The sequence below is a fragment of the Fukomys damarensis genome, unplaced genomic scaffold (genome assembly GCF_012274545.1).
Source record: "Fukomys damarensis isolate Sample0158 unplaced genomic scaffold, DMR_v1.0_HiC HiC_scaffold_15, whole genome shotgun sequence".
Taxonomy (NCBI): Eukaryota; Metazoa; Chordata; class Mammalia; order Rodentia; family Bathyergidae; genus Fukomys; species Fukomys damarensis.
In genome coordinates, this window is record NW_022900927.1 from 10,385,897 (window position 1) to 10,400,099 (window position 14,203).

Consider the following 14,203-nt stretch of genomic DNA (forward strand, 5'->3'; position numbering starts at 1 on the left):
TCTGCATTGCCTGGGGTACTTACAGTTTGTCTGAAAGCCCATCTGAAGTTTTATCTTTTTACTTTAAATTGTCTCTCTTGCTCTCTCTTTTTCTCTTCCTTTTAGAAATCTAGTTGTCTTGATGTTTTTATCATTTCATCTCTTTATTGTTGTTCAAACTTTACTATTTTTGTATGCTGACTATAGCAGAACAAGTTTTTTTCTGTTAATAATCACATATATATGATTAGAATTCACTCAATATTTTAATATATGTCTATAGAAAAAAGCCTATTTATGCCTCTTTTATCAATATAAATTTAAGAACTCTAATTTTACATTTTTAAATGTTGATGTAATTCCAGAAGTATGTGAAATGTGGGTAAGGGAAATTTCTATGAAAAGTTTGATAGACTTCAGTCCTACACTGATGGAAATAAACAGATTAGCAGTAAATGAGTTTTTAGTGTGTGCACAAGGCCTGAGCCTCTCAGTATGCTGATATAGGGAGCCCACAGTACTGCCTGATCCTGTATTCTGATTGCTTTTTTTCTTACAGTAGCATTCTCAATGTCTTTCATGACTGAAAGTGACAGCTTACAGTATTGAAGGGTTTCCATCTCAGAGCAGAGTTTAAAGAGAACCTTTCATAGTTTTACATTTGAAACAAAATATTTCAGCTTTTGCTGGGTGTGGTGGCGCATGCCTATAATCTCAGCACTTGGGAGGCTGAGGCAGGAGGATCGCTGTGAGTTTGAGACCAGCCTGGGCTGCATAGTGAGTTCCAGGTCAGTCTCAACTATGTAGTGAGACCCTGTCTCAAAACCCCCCACCAAATTTTTTTTCAGCTTTCAAGTATTAGTTTAGATTATTCATTGCCCTTCTGAACTCATGAGACTAGCCAACATACTTAATTCTACCAAAGTAAAAATGCTGCATCAGAGTCTCCACTAAATTTTTCTACTTCTTAATTTAAAGAATTGCACTTACTTTAATTGTACAAAGTTGTGGTGTGATATGGTAATGTGACACATGTATATAATGTATAATGATCAAATCATAGTAGTTAACATTTCTATTCCCTTATTCATTTTTTAAATTTTTGGATAACATGTAAAAATTGAACATATTTATGGAGTACAGTGTGATATTTCAATGCATGTATACAAAATACACTAATCAAACTAAAATTATTATATTCTTATCCTTACTATGAAAATCTTTGAACTCCTTTCTCCTAATTATTCATAAAATATAATAGGTTTTTGTGAACTATAATTCCCTACTGTTCAGTAGAACTTTGAAACTTATTTTTGAAACTTCCATTTAATAGTGTTTGTATACCCATTATCTAACTTCATAATATGCCCCCTTCTCCACCTTTACTAGCATCTAGTAATCACTATTATATATCTCAATTTTTTGCAAAATTCTCATATGAGAGAGAACATAGGGAATTTTGCTTTTGCATCTTATTTCAATTAATGTTATATCTTCCAGTTCTATCCATTTTTCTGAAGATGACAGGATAACATTTTTATGGCTAAGTAATATTCTATTCTATATGTATATCACGTGTTCTTTATCCATCCACTGATTGACATCTATGTCATCTGCTTATATTATTTCTATGAATAACAAAGCAAGAGAACTGGCATTTGGTTGAAACAAATAAGATGAATTAGAAATTCTAACAACATGATTTAACAGAAGGAAGGGGTGGTTGGGCTAATATCAGAAAATTAAGAATACATGTGTAATTTGTAGAAGAGAAACTGTGAAAAATACCAAAAGTAACAATATTAGCTTTTACATGTGTAGTATTTTCATATTGTGAATGAATGCATTTTAAAAATGGGAAGGAAATGTCTATTCATCTACATTTCCATGTAAGTTTAAAGAGAATATTAACTTAAAAAGATTGCAACTTTGATGATCTCTTAATTCCTTGACTGAATTACTTGTTTCCCATAATTTTCTTTTCTTTTGTTTGCACCTGCACTCACAACATATAAAAAGTGTGTGACTCTTCCCCCTACTCTGGGAGAGCTTTCTTCAATTTATACTTTATTTCTTGAAGGGGATCTTAGTGAGGTTAGTGTTTTTATACTTGAAAAGATTGAATTCTTTAATTCATTAAAGTTACTATGAAACATGTTATTTATTAAATAGTTATATTTCCTCACTAATCTTAGCATTTTTCTCATCTGTCCTACTATTAAATTGTAACAAAAATAAAAATTTTCAGACTGTTGGAGTCATCTACTCTCCATTTCTTTGCTTCTGGAGCAGCTGTGTTTGAGAATAAGACATAACAACAATGTAAACAGGTATATTGGCATATAATAATTAACATATTACATGTACTATGTAATTAAGTTAGTATTGTAGTAGTGTCAGCTTGATACAATAGGGAATCAATAAAAATACCTATTATGAATTAGTATATGATTTCAGTGAAGGCATTGGGCAAGGTCCCATAATAATAACAGCATTTTGTGGGTAGTCAGTATGACCAAGTACTGTTAGAATGCGTTACACATAATTTTAATTTTGATGTAGTTTCATTTTATAGACATGATAATTGAGACATAGATTAAATAAATTTCCAGAGATCATGCAGGTACTAAGTGAAAGAACTGAGCTTTGAATTTAAACTCAAATCCAAGAGCATTAAAAATAAACCAAATACTTTGTATAGGCACAAGAAGAAAAATGCCTTGAAGGCATCTGAGTTATCATAAAGTCCCTGACCATTGCAGGCTGAGAGTGTAAAGATGTTAACCTTTCTTTTGAGAAGGGGAGTAAATGGGACCTCCACTTAGAAATACCTCACTTCACCATGATCAACTATCCAGGCACTGAGAAGCTTCTATAGCCAAGATCCTAGAAGGCTTGACTACTGCTTCCAGTAACAGCAGACCTTGGAATTGTCCCCATGATGCTGGTTTTATTGGCAAGCAGAATTCAAAAATTTTGATGTCATGGAGGTTTCCACACAGATATCAAAGGAAGACCTGGAAGGCCAAACAAGGCCAAGCAAGGAGACTTGAAGCGGGCAGTGTATAGTACCGTGAGAATGAAGGCAAAGGTATAGTAGAGACACTGGGAAGTTGGAGATGCCAGGAACATGGAGTGTCTGCTGAGGAAAGTTGTAGATTGTCTGCCTAGCCAGCCTAAGGAGGCCATGTGGGCTGCCACCCGGCCATCAAGATGGAGCTTCCCAAGCCATTTTGGAACTCATATTTTACCACTGTGTGGTCCAGATGCCAGATAGGGGTTATAAGACTTAATTTTTGCCCTGCTAGGTTTAGGTTTTGCTTTATTCTAATTCTCTTATATCTAATCATGTAATACTCCTCTTTTGAAATGGGAAAGTTTATCCTGTGCCATTTTTCCTTGGGATCATGTAAGTTGTCTTTAATATTTACAGAAGTTCACAGCTAAATTTGCCTTGAGTCTCAGAAGACACTTAGATTTTTAAAAATTAATTTTATTTGTACATTTTAGGTATACAATATAATGACATTTATCATTGGGAATTTGTATCTTTACATAGTCTATCTTGGTTCTTATATTTTTTCTTCCTTCCTCTGCCCTCCCTTCAACCCCTCCACGCTTCCATATTTACAAAACTTTGTTTGCATTTTTTAATTTTCTTATGTTAATTCCAGGCACTTCTTTCCTTTCACCTATTGCTCCCACTTTCCCTTCCCCTTTGCCCCTTTTCCTACTATTTCACATTATCTGTTATACATTTTAGTCCTTATTGACACTTTCAGTTTCTCACATGAGAGAAACTGTTTGGTATTTACACATGTGTCCTATTTAAGTGAAATATCTTAAAAGTACTACCTCAATGTGCATCCATTTAGCTATAAATGTCTCTAGTTCTTCATAGCTGAGTAGTACTCAATTTTACAAAAAACTACATTTTCTTTATTCATTCTCACATTGATGGGCAATTGGGCTGCTTCCCAGTTTTAGCTATCATGAAATGTGCTGCTATGAACATGGGTGCACATGTATCACTGTGGTATGATTCTTTTTATTCTTTGAGGAAGATACCCAGCAGCAAAATAGATGTGTCAAATGGGACTTCCAATCCTAGTTCTTTGAGGTATCTCCATACTGATTTCCACAGTGGTTTCACCAGTATACACTTCCATCGGCAGTGGAGCAGGGTTCCTCTTTCCCCACAGTCCTGCCAGCATTTGTTATTGGTTGATTTCATGATAGCAGCCATTCTTCCTGGGGTGAGGTGGAATCTCAGCATTGTTTTCATTTGCATCTCTCAAATGACCAGTGATGTTGAATATTTTTTCATATGTTTATTTGCTATTTCTACTTCTTTGATTGAGAAATATGTGTTCATTTCAGAAATATCTGCCCATTTTTGGATTGGGTCTTTAAATTTGTGAGGTCTGATGTTTTAAAGTTCTTTATATATTTTAGATAGCAGACCTTTGTCTGAGGAAAGAGCCGGTGAAAATTTTTTCTGACATTGTGGGTTGTCTCTTCACACTGTTGGTCATTTATCTTGCTGTGTAGAAAGTTTTTAATAAGAAGAGATCACACTTGTTGATTGTTTGTGCTAGTTCATGGGCAACTGAGCTTTTGTTCATAAAGTTTTCCTATACCAATGTCCTCAAGAATTCTACCTAACCTCCTTTCTAGCTGGTTTAGTGTTTCTGTTTTAATATTTAGATCTTTGATCCATTTAGATTTTAGGTTACTGCATGGTGAGATATATAGGTCTGGTTTTAATCTTTGGCAAGTTAAAACATGAATTTTCCAGCACCATTTATTAAAGAGGCTATCTTCAATTCAGTGCAGGTGTTCAGTTCCTTTTGTCAAAGATGAGGGGCTGAGTGCGTCTGGACTTGTTTCAGCATCTTCTAATCTGTTCCACTGGTCCTTTGGTCTATTTCTTTGCCAGTACCATGCTGTTTTTATCACAGTATCTTTGTAGTATGCTTATCTTTATTGCTATAGTTGCTTTTGCTGTTCTAGGTCTCTTCTTTTTCCAAATGAAATTTTGGATTGTTTTATCAAGGTCTGTGAAGTATGCTACTGGGATTTCAATTAGGATTGCATTGAATATATATAGCAGTTTTGGAAGTATGGCCATTTTCGCTATGTTGATTCTTCTTACCCAGGAGAAAGGGATGTCTTTCCATTTTCTGTTGTCCTCTTTAATTTCTTTTTGGTCAACACTTGGTCAGGGTGTATAAACTTCTTGATGATTCTCTGCATTGTATTTGCCAGTCTCTTTTTGAGGATTTTGAATCTATGTTCATTAGTAAGTTTAGCCTATGGTTCTCTTTTTCAGTTGTGTCTATCTCTGCTTTTGGCACCAAGGTGATGCTTGCTTTCAGAATGAATTCTGGAGTATTGCTTCCCTTTCAACTGCATTGAAAACTTTAAACAGCAATGGCAGTAGTTCCTCTCTAAACGCCTTTTAGAATTCAGCAGTGAAGCCATTGGGGCCTGGGATTTTCTTAGTTGGTAAGTTTTTCATTACTTTTCAATTTCATTGATTGATATTGGTTGTTTATAATTCTTAGATCTTCTTTTTTCAACTTTGATAATTCATATTATCTAGAAATCTGTCCATTTTTTCTGTGTTTTCCAACTTATTGGCATATAGGTTCTCAAAGAGGTATTGACTGTCCTCTGGATTTCTGCTGAGTCCATTGTAATTTCTCTCTTTTCATTCCTAATTGCATGGATTTGGGTGCTTTCTTTTTTTGATAAGGTTGGCTAAGGGTTTATCAATTTTGCTTATTCTTTTGAAGAACCAACTCTTTGCTTCATTGATTTTTTTTGTACCATTCTCTTAGTCTCCATTGCATTGATTTCTGCTCTGATCTTTATAATTTCTTCCCTTGTACAAGCTTTAGGTTTGTCTTGTTCTTCTTCTTCTAGAAATTTGAGGTTCAGCATCAGGGTGTGTAATTGAGCTCTCTCTGCTTTCTAATATGAGTATTCACTGCCATGAATTTTCCTCATAATGTTGTTGTTATTGTGTCCTATAGATTCCAATATGTTGCATTGATTTTGTAATTTAATTGTACAAACTGTTGTACTTCTTCTTTAATTTCCTGGATGACCCATTCATTACTCAGAAGTGTATTGTACAATTTCCATGTGCTTGTGAAATTCTTGTGGATTCTTTTGCTATTGATCTGCAATTTCATCACACCATAGTCTGATAATAAACAAACAATAACTTCAATTCCTTTGCACTTACTTAAACATGTTCTATGAGTGAGTACATGGTCTGTTGTGGAGAATGACCCATGGGTAGCCTAAATGAATGTGTATTCTGATTTTGTGGGGTGGAACATTCTGTAAACATCTAAGTTCATTTGTTCCAGAATTTGACTGAGTTCTAGTATTTCATTGTTTACTTTTTATCTAGTAGATCTATCTATTTGTGACAATGGGGTGTTGAATCACTATTGTATTAGTTTTTATTTGATTTTCCATTGTCCATTAGTATTTGTTTTATATAGTTGGCTGCACTAGTGTTTGGTTCATATATATTTATAATTGTCATCTCTTCCTCTTGGATTATTTTCTTTACAAAGATGTAGTGTCCTTCTTTGTCTCTGCTACTCAGTATTGGTTTGAAAACCACTAGACTTGCAAAGATGATAGATACTCCTGCTTTTTTTTTTTTTTCGATTTCACAGAGTATTGTTTTCCATCCTTTAACTTTCAGTCTATGAGTTTCTTTTTGAGTTAAGTGTATTTCTTGTAAGCAGTATATTGTTGGATCTTGCTTCTTGACCCATTCTGCCAATCTGTTTCTTTTGATTGGTGAATTGAGACCCATTGACATTGATGGTTATAATTGATATGAATTTGCTTATCCTTGTCATGACTTTTTCTTTTTATTGGATTGTGCCCTTTTGTATCTAATTTCTTCTTGTGCCCGATGGATTCCTTCTGCTGGGCTTCCTGTGGTTGTGATCCTCATTGTCTTTTCCTAGGATATTGTTTAAAATATTTGGAATGCTGGATTAGTATTCATGAAGTTCCTAATGTACTCTTTGTCATGAAAGTATCATTTCTTTTCCATCAATTTTGAAAGATAAATTTTCAGACTATATCATTGTGGGTTGGAGATTGTTTTCCTTTAGGGCTTGAAATACTTCATATCAAGCTCTTCCTCCCTTCGGGGTTTGCATTGAGAATTCTGCTGTGATTCTGATGGGCTTTCCTTTGTGTGTAATTTGTTTCTTTTCTCTAACTGCTTGTAGCATTTTGTTCTTCTATTGGGTTTCTGGAATCTTAACTATTATATGCCTATGTGTAAATTTTTTTTTTATCATGGCTAGTTGAAATCCTATATGCCATGCTAGAGATTTAGCTCAATGGTTCTGCCACCTGCCTTGCAAACACAAGGACCAGAGTTCGATTCCCAATACCAAATAAATAAATAAATAAAATAAAAAAGAAAGAAAGAAAAGAAAAGAGAAAGAAATCCTGTATGCCTCACTTATCTATATGTCAAATTCTTTTCCCCTACTTAGGAAGTTTCTGGCATTACTTCTGTGAACAGATTTTTTTTTTTTATGTCATATGCACTCTGTCCTGTTCATTGACTTGGATCTGTCTTATGTTATTCTTCTTTGAATCATCTAGCAGCTGTTGGATTGATTGATTTCTCATGGTCCCTTACTATTTTTAAGAAATTTTTCTTTTCCTGGTCCCTAACTGCAGTCCATTCTACGAATTCCATTTGTTTCCTGTGCTGGGATTCCATTGTGTTTCTTAGCTCCAATATATATATATATATATGTATATATATTATATATATATATGTATACATATATATATATACACTTTTTAAAAAAATCTGTGTCTGCTCTAGATTTATTAATCATGTCTTACACTATAGGCACTATCTCTGTTGTTATCTGAGAAATTATTTCTGATATCATTTTTTCCAGATGCTATTTCATTGCCAATTCAGGGAGTCCAGGTGGTTGAGTACCAAATTGTTCCATTCCCTTTGGGGTTGCCTTAGGTGAACTGGAAATCTGGTTTGGAACTTTTTTCTGTGTCTTCTCATTTTAACAGAAGCAGCCTGCTGTGCTTTTGTTAAAGCAACTTTTTGCTTACCCAGCTTTCTTCAGTTCTCAGCAAGCCACTGAGTGACCTTTTCTCTGGTGCTCACCACTGTAACAGTTCGTGGGTTCAGAATGGTTGCCTTCTGGATCCCTGAACTGACCTCTTGTTTGGGCAGTTTTCTGGCTGGGGCCTGTGCACACTTGGAATGGTATTTAGGCTTGGCTCTTGCTAGCCCCACTTTGTAGCTGTTTTCTGGGAGGGTCTTTGGTTGGGGGCTGTGCACCCCAGACCCTGGTGTCTGAGCTGGCTTCTGGCTAGAGTTTCTACGCACTTACTTATGGTATTGGGTTGAGCTAATGCTTGTGTGCCTGTGAAGTTCTTTTCCAGTAGGGCTCTGGTTTGCACATGTATGCCCAAGTGGTGGGTGTCAGGGTAGGGCCCTGGCTGGACCTGCCTGGAGTCAGGCTTCTCTCATCCACACTACTTCTTGCCAAGATCTGTGTACAATTACCAATGATATGGGGTGGGCCTCTGGATGATGCTCATGTGCCTGTGCAAATCTTTTCTGGGCACCCCTTTGGCTTAGGCCTCTGTGCCCAATCTGCTGTTGTCTGGCCAGGGCTCTTGCTTGGGTCTCTCGGGTACTTTTGTAGTTTCTTTTCCTCTCTGATCACCCCCACTATACATGACTCCAGATTGAGGTGCCTCAGTGGCAAGCCATTCAGATACCTCTACAAGAAATCCAGGAGCTGGTCTTCCTCTTATTTCCAAAAAAAAAAAAAAAACTCTCCAAACCTCCTCCTTTGGTTCACAACTTCATTTTCCAACATTTGTGGAACAATGAACCCTGGTACACAGGCATACAATTTCACTGTGTGGGGCATGTTTATAGACAGATGCAGGCCACTTCCATCAGGGTCTTTAGGGAAGTTTTAAACTACTTCTTTTTATAAACTCAATATGGAATAATGGTAATTTTCTTGAAAATATTAATTAGAAATTGTTTCAAAAGCAACCTCAAATGGAGAAAGGTAAAGTTCCTAAAGAAATTCACAAATGTCAAAGACCTACATAGTGTTGAGCTTGGAAATGAGCCAGCCTCAGGAGCTCCTGCCTTCCAGCTAAATCAATGCCTTTCTACCAAATGGGACATGAGGTTGGGGTCCCAGAGTATGTGGAAGAAGCCCTCCAGGAAGGGACAATAGGACTGCTGCTGCTCTGCCTAGGCTGCTTAAACACTATGAACTGGGTTGAGGGAAAGCCAGGAGCCTGGGCAGGGTTTGGAGTGCAGAAGCAGCTGGCTCTGATTTCCTTTACTGGCCTGGGTCACATGGTGGAGGCTGGAAATGGCCAGGATGGAGAGGTCGTGATTTAGCATACAGTAGGTACTAGAAGCTTGAGTTCTGAATTAGTCCTCACTGGGGCTGAAGTGAAGTCAAGGCACAAGTTAGGGGGCACTGCCTCACAGCAGGAAACAGCTATCTCAGGGCACTGGCACTAAAAGTTGTAAGAAAGGAGCTGCACTGCAGGAAGAGGATACCCATCCCCACCTGCAGTGCCAGACTGAGCTCAAGAGCTGGAATTTTGAAGTATGCTAAAACTGTTGAGACTTTGGAGGAAGGGACTGTTGTATTTCCAGTTGTATGCTGGATAGTTGTATTATGTTAGGCAGGATTTTGAACTTGCTATTGCTTTTATTTGGATATTAAGTATGGTTTAAATAGAAATGTTTAGTTATCAAATTGAAAAAGGGTGAGATATCCTTAGGATGGAGTTTCAATTTGATTGACTTTGGGATTTGCCTGGGGGATTAGTGGAGCACTCATCTAGGTGTGCCTGGATGGGTACCACAATAGTGACCTTGGAGTCTATGTCTGGTCCATTACCCCAACCACTTTTGCACTCTTCCCCTGCTGTGTTTTCAGGATGCCATGAACTAAACAGTTTGGCTTTGTTGTCCCCTTCCATTGTGTCTTTACCTTGGAGCCAGATGATCATAGACAAAAACCATGAATGAATTGAACCTCCTCCCCTCTAAGTTGTGGGTATTGGATATTATTTCTCAGCAATGAGAGAGCTTCCTACCACAGTTACATTATATGCAATTATGCAATAGTAAGGTTAATTTTCTTGGTGGCATATAAAGTCCTGAATCCATTGAATGCAATAAGTTAATGCATCTTAAAAATAATAGGTAATTTATTCTATGCACAAGAATTATCTGTCATTTACTCAGGGTTTTTAAATGACATGTAGAATTTTTTAAAAAATTTAACAAGAAATTTTTCCTAAAACTATAGAACAAGGCCTATATAGTGGTGATGAGTAGATTTTTCCTGGCAGGACCAGTTTAAAATATAGCTTTTATTTGAATAAGTTAATTTTGCTGTGTTTGTTTAAAAAGATTCATATTTATTTTTGCTCTGATGTTTGTTATTTCTTTCCTTCTAATAAATTGGGGGTTGTTTTGGTTTTGCCTTTTCTAGCCCCTTGATATACAATGAGATTATTTCCTTGGCACCTTTCTCTGCTTTTGTGTTGTGGGAGTTGATTGCCATAAACTTCCCTTTTAGTGCAGTTTTTCTGTATTCATAGTTTTGGTGTGTTGAGTCTCTATTTTCACTTGCTTTAAGAAAAAAAATTTTTTTTGGTACCAGGGATTGAATCCATGACCTTGTGATTTTCAGGCAGGAGCTATGCCTCTGAGCTACATACATCCTGGACCCATTTTAAGAAATTTTTAAGTTTCCTTCTGATTTCTTCCTTGATCCATTGGTTGCTGAAAAAAAGTTCTTTAATTTCCATTTATTTTCATAATTTCCAAAGCAGTTTTTATTAATCAATGTCTAGTTGTATTGCATAGTGATGGAAAAGATAGTTGACAAGATTTCAATTTTGATTAAGTAGAGTCTGTCTACTTTTTCTTTTGTTAATTTGTTTTTGGTGGTATATCTAAAAAAGTATCTTTTTCTAAGGTAAACATTTACACATGTTTTCTTTTAAGAGTTCTGTGGTTATAGTGCTTCAATTTAGTTCTTTGGTGCTTTTGAGTTTATTTTTAAACATCATGGGGGATAGAGCTCTAACTTGACTCTTCAGTTTGTGGATTTTCTCTTCTGCCACAATGCCTTTTTTTTTTTTGAGTATCAGGGATTGAACTCAGGACCTCATGCTTTCCAGGTAGGCCCTGTGCCACTGAACTACATTCCTGACTGCTAGAATATTCTTTTGAAAAGACTATTATTTCTCTACTTTGGCGTTCTTGTTCAAGCCCAGCTGATATAGGAGTTTATTTCTTGTTCTCTTTCCTTGAGTTTGCCTATAGTTCTGTGGCTATACCAGTACAACATTGTATTAATTAGGATAAATTTTGTTTTAAAATTTAAGAAGTGAGTGTTCTTCAACTTTGTTTTCTTCAAAATTGTTTTGGGTATTCTGGGTCCTTTGCAGTTCCAAACAAATTGTAGAACGAACTTGTTTTGTGCCTTCTAAAGAGCCAGGTGCAAATTAACTAAGGCTTTCATTGAATGTGTAGGTCAATTCAGGGGTTATTGAGTTTTAACAATATTAAGTCAATAACCCCCAAATAAGGACGTCTATCATTTACATTTCAATAGTATTTACATTTTTAAAATTTGACAAAAATGTATTTCCAATAATTTAATTTTTTATACAATTACAGTTTTTAGGGGTTTTTTTTGCTTCTTGTCTATAAATTTTGGATTATTTAATGAACAATTTTGATAGGCTTTGTTGATTTATTCAGTCTTTTACCTAAGATTTCAACTATTATGTTCCTATGTGGAAAGTCAACACAACCCGAAATGAAATAATTTATTGTGAAAAACTAACCACTCTATTTTAGTATTACTTTCTTGCTACTTACATGCCAAATTCATATTCTAGGGAAATGTTTTCCAGAATTAATTATCTTCTTTTATACCTTCACATTTACCTGCAGTTTTATGTATTTAAACCATCTAATCACTTTAAACTCTAAATTTATTTAAAAGGAAATTTTGTATACATTGACTTAAGGAGTTAATACTGTAATATTTTTATTATGCATTACAATAAATGTACAACCATTAAGGTTTAAAGTGCCATTCATGTGCCTCCTTTTCTTTTTAGGTAAACATAAACTTAACAACCTTTGGGAAGCTCTGCTATAACAAGCTTTAACTAACCACATGAAATAGAAATTTTTCCAAAATTGGTTTTATGTTGGCCAAATTATCTCTTACTGACACGAAACAAGAATCAGGGTCATTACCAGAATACCTATATAAAATACAGGAATAATTCCTTCAGTTCTTCATTGTGCTTTTCTGCATGATACCATAAGTGATTTATATCTTAGAGGTACTCATAAAAAAATTTTGTTCTCATTCAGTGCCACGTGGATTAATCATGCTATTATCTGATAAATATGAATAATTTCCTCCTAGAGGGTAGGGGCTGTGTCTATTTAACTTGCCTCATACAGCATGAAGCGTAACATTATGTTCATTTGGGAACTTAATAAATGCAAGTGGATGATATAATGCATTTGTTAATCACCAACCATCCTGAAAAATAATGATGTGCCGAGAGCTGATGGGTCCACCTCAGAGTTTTCTTCTTGAGGGTTGAACACTATTGAGAGGCCTTCATTTAAACAAAACACAGTAGAAAATTGTTCAGCTTTTTAACAAAAAGAGGAGGCTTTTGTCCTTAGTAATTAAATTTCTTTCAATTACTCAGAATTACCTGAATGTTTACTTCACTTGGAGAGTAACTCTATTTAAATATTGCTTAAAGCATTTCATCTAGAAAAGAAAATATTGATCTGGATTTTAAAATAATCTTCAATAAAAATCAGGCCAAAAATGGCTGGGCGTGGTGGCACACGACTGTAATCCCAGCACTCGGGAGGCTAAGGCAGGAGGATCGCTGTGAGTTCAAGACCAGCCTGGGCTACATAGTGAGTTCCAGGTCAGTGTCAACTTCATAGTGAGACCCTGTCTCAAAAAACAAAAGACAGGCTTATTTTGTTCTTTCCTTGTTCCAGCCCTCGAATTTGCCATTTGTGCATGATCTGGAGGCTACATGTGCTCCTTGTTATTGGGGCGTGACTGCTGCTCTGCATTCTTAGCAGAGCTAGGACATGCTGTTTATTTTTTTTTCAGCTTTAATTGAGTTTATTGGTACATTTTAGGGATACAGTACAGTTACATTCATTGTTGGGATCTTGTACCTCTACATGACAAGTCTTGATTCTCATTTTTTCCCCTTATCCCTGCCCTCCCTTGACCCCCTCCTCCCCTCCCCATCTACAAACACTTTATTTCCATCTAAGCCTGTCACTCCTTGCTAGAGCAGTTAGCAAGGAAGTTCTCACGGAATCACAGAATGAGTCAAAAATAAACAGAAGTCACTTTGCACAGCCTCCTGCTGGTTAAGTCACATCACATAAAATAGAGTATAAGCCATTGAATAAGTTAATAAGAGATGAGACCCTAAATGAGAAAGGGAATTATGGAGGGAAGGAATGGTTTTCTTACAGTAGAATGTCAACAAAAAAGTGGGAAGGGTAGGGGAAGGGAAATAAGGGAATAGGAAAAAAATGAGAAAATGAAAAAATGGAAATAAAATATTTGTAAATAGGAAAGGGAGGAGAGGGTGAAGGGAGGTCAGAGGCATGGGGAAAAAATGAGAACCAAGACCTGTCATATAAAGATACAAGATCCCCAATGGAACAGACTGGAAGACACAAAAACAAATGCAGATGTACTCAGCTACCTCATCTTCGACAAAGGAGCTCACCATCCTCAGTGGAGGAAAGATAGCCTCTTTAATAAATGGTGTTGGAAAAACTGGATATCAACCTGTCACAGATTAAAATTAGACCCTTATCTTTCGCCATGCACTAAATTAAAATCCAAATGGATTAAAGATCTAAATATTAAAACAGAAACATTAAACTTGCTGGAAAGTAAGTTAGGTAGAACTCTGGAAGACATTGGTATAGGAAAAGACTTTATGAACAAATCCTCAGTAGCACGGGAACTAGCAGAAAGAATCAACAACTGGGATCTCATCTTACTAAAAAGCTTCTGTACTTCAAAAGAAACCATTAGCAGAACTAAGAGACAATCTACAA